General features: G+C 40.9%; 1 pseudogene; it reads right to left on the reverse strand.

Annotated features, from left to right (window-relative positions):
* Positions 1–285: 285 nt before the first annotated feature.
* LOC112478224 lies at positions 286–404 on the reverse strand (annotated as a pseudogene).
* Between the last annotated feature and the right edge of the window lie 2171 nt (positions 405–2575).

The following is a 2575-nucleotide window of genomic DNA, read 5'->3' on the forward strand; positions in this document are numbered from 1 at the left end:
AAATGAGGGAAACAGTGCTCTCCCTGTTGAGGTTACTGTGAGGGTTGAAGTAATAACAGTCCCCATCTAAGGGTTTTCTGGGCTACTCCTTATTATACTCCTTACTGTGTTTAATCACAGCACAGCCTTGCAAGGGATGGAGGGTGTCTCTGTATAGAGCTCCTGTATAGGATTCACACTCATCCTTCAGGAAATGGTAGCCATTGTTATTATGATACCATAAAAGAGAGAATACCACCTCAGGTGTCTGAAAACCTGTTCTTTTTTTTTTTTTTTTTTTTTAAACACTTATAGCACTTGGTCTTCCTAGGTGGTCTCCCATCCAAGAATTAACCAGGCCCGACCCTGCTTAGCTTCTGAGATCAGACTAGATCAGGCACATTCAGGGTGGCATGGCTGTAGACCTTGTTCTTTATTTACTGAAAACATCTTGGAATTCAGAGAGAAATATTTTCAATTCAAGCTGTAAAAATCACAGGTTAACAGAATTTAAAATAATACTGGTTTAAAATACTCATGTGGACAGAGCAATTGATAAAGCTCTCTGCTAACTCTCAGAACAAATCCATTTAATCTCAGCTTTCATATACAAGCCTGAAACTCACTAGATCCAACACTCTCCTGAGTTATAGATGCACAGTTGTCACCGCTTCAAACAAGAGACATGCTTACATACCACTGAGCATCATTGAATGGTAGTTGTATGCACGTAAGGTTCTTAGAACAGCGTGTGTCCTATAGTAACTGCTCAGTAAATATAAATTAGTATTACTACTATGAGCATTGCCCTACCCGCTTCCCACTCCACTAGTTATGTTTGATGAGTCAGCTTTTTTAATGTCTACAGCTAGGAATATTCTCCTGTCCAGTTTGGGATTTGTTTGAATGATGTTCACATTTTTATGGCCTAACAATAACACAACTTTTCATGAATGTTTATGGCAAAATGAACACGGCATCTTTAGAGACACTCAGATGAAGTAGCCTTGAATTCTGACCCCAAAGAGCTTACACCCGTTGAAGGAATGGTTCATAACTTGTCCATGATGCAAGTCAAATGATGGGTTTTTTTAATTACATATGTACAAGTCAAGGGCAACAGGATGGGAGAGATGATAGAACTTCACAAAGGAAGTAACACGAGAGCAGAGCTTTGAAGAATTATGTCATCCTTTCTCCCTCCCTCTCTCCCTTCCTTCTAGCCATCTATCTACCCTCCTACTGAATACTAGGCTAAGTAATAGGAATAAAAAATTAGTGGATGCATGATCTCGACTTTCAAATTCATTCCAGTTGTATGGAAGAGATACACATGTAGACCAATGGCTACTGGACAGTGGGATAGGTGCTCATAAAGTAGGCACAGAGGGGCTATAGAAGCCCAGAAGAGGGTCTTCTAAATTCGAATTCATAGGTCAAGGAAGGCTTTGACCTATGAGCCAAATTTAGAAGACTAGCTTGGGGAGATCAAAAAGAGAGTAGAAGATGGGAAAGAAAAAGAAAAAACAAGCTAGCTCAAAGCATGGAGACGATAAAAGGGATGGAGCGTTATGGTGTGCCAGACAGGGGAACCTGAAGGAAGTTGGGAATGAAAGCAGAGTAAGATTGGCAGAATGGTTAGGATTTTAATGGGAGTGAAGGAGAGCAAAGAAGGTAGCTAGCTATTTCAGACAGAGGGACCAGCACAGTCAAAGGCACAGAGATGTAAAAAGTAAATTATGTGAAAGAAGGCCAGCAGTGGTGTGGTGTGGCCGGAAGAGAGATGAGTCTGGAAAGGTAAAATGGGGCAAAGTCCGTCTTCGTCCTGTGGAATTCCTGTCTGGCTCCCTCAGCACCATCTGGTTGGCCCAGTACTCAGAGGTACAGTATAGTCATTCTGACTCCAACAACCCTAACATCTTCCCCTGCCATAGCGATGGTTTTACAACTCTGATTTTGATTCTGGGCCAAATTGGCCATATGGCTGGGCTGCCTTAGTACAGAAACTCTTTGAGCCATTTGCCCTGGGTAATGTTCATATTTTCTTCTTGGGCTTCAGATTTCTCTTCCATGTGGCTTGTGATTAGCCTCATATTTCGGCCAACAGTTAGTGTCAGAAAAAGATGGTTAGGAAATAAATACCTAAGAGATAGTTGGTTAAAATGAAGGCACTCTTTTAGTGGTGTTCATTCTAGAGAATTTCAAGGGCTCAGAAATATTGGGTCTAGCCCAGATTTTGGCCACATCTATGAATTCTAACAAGGTTGGTATTCTTATACACCGTCCTGAGGTAAGGCGTGGGTGTTGGGCTACAGCAGCCATGGGGGGAATTAATAGTGAGCTTAAATCTTTGCATTTAAATGTCTTTTTTTAGAAGATGATTATGTGAACCTCAGAAATAGAAGGCTCTTCCCACTGATTTATGTTCTTGATGTTTTCTGGGAATTTTGTCAGTCTTCAGAGAATAGTCTGATCATTTTTAGATTGCATTAAATTCCTCAAACGCTGGCATGCCATAAGGGTCTTTCATTTTATATATGTATATACACACACACACACACAAACACACACACACACACACACACACGTGTGCATA

The sequence above is a fragment of the Pteropus alecto genome, unplaced genomic scaffold, assembly GCF_000325575.1.
Source record: "Pteropus alecto unplaced genomic scaffold, ASM32557v1 scaffold42, whole genome shotgun sequence".
NCBI lineage: Eukaryota > Metazoa > Chordata > Mammalia > Chiroptera > Pteropodidae > Pteropus > Pteropus alecto.